The following is an 890-nucleotide window of genomic DNA, read 5'->3' as shown; positions in this document are numbered from 1 at the left end:
AGCCTGGGAGTGCCACACCAGCTGGACTGCATGACTGCATCAGCAAATTCCTGCATCTGTATGTCACCCAGCAATGAAGTGGTTTATTAGGGACGTGGCACGGTCATGCACTGCAAAGATGATCGGGGGTTTGAACGGCTTCCCCATGAGGGATGCTTCAGCAGGTTAGGACAGTTCTACAGACTGCAAAAATAAACGACCCAGGGAGATTATAGAAGTCTACTAAATACTGAGTGCTGTGACAAATAGGGAATGGTTATCCTCTGCTGCTTCTCATATGAGGTTTGGAGGCATCAGGTGGAACTAGCAGAAGCCTGTTCACAACAACAAATGAGGAGATGATACTCATTTACAAAATTTGTACCTAAGCTGTGAAACTCTTTGCTGCGTGGCATAGAGGCTACTAAAGTTTTACAAGGATTCAAAAAATGTTTCATTGGATTCATGGAAGAAAATACCTGGTGGTCACTAATTCAAATAATAGAATCCCACTATGAAGTGCCTGAATCAAGTGCCAGCAGACGGGGGGAGGACATTCAGGAGTCATCTTTGCAAGCTCCCCTGGACACTTACTTTTCCCTTGGCACGCACTGGGGCGGTGCATCACTGGTCCGATTCACTGTGACTGTTTCCACATCCCTTTGCTCAATGTATGTGTGAAGTTTATAGGTTTCTGTATAAATAATATGCGGACTTTCAACAAATGCTGCCTGATCAGTTACTACTCCAAAATCCAGAACGGCAAAATGAATATGAAGCTGAACTGGGAAAGCTTAAATCAGCATTTACTGACTTTAGCGTTTTCTTCTCCTGGTTCTTTACATTTTACATATTTTGCATTTGCATTTTAGATGAAGTCTTAGGAGCTGCGTGTAAGATTAATGCATGAT

The sequence above is a fragment of the Aptenodytes forsteri genome, unplaced genomic scaffold, assembly GCF_000699145.1.
Source record: "Aptenodytes forsteri isolate BGI_AS27 unplaced genomic scaffold, ASM69914v1 Scaffold404, whole genome shotgun sequence".
NCBI lineage: Eukaryota > Metazoa > Chordata > Aves > Sphenisciformes > Spheniscidae > Aptenodytes > Aptenodytes forsteri.
Note: the sequence above shows the minus strand (reverse complement) of the source record.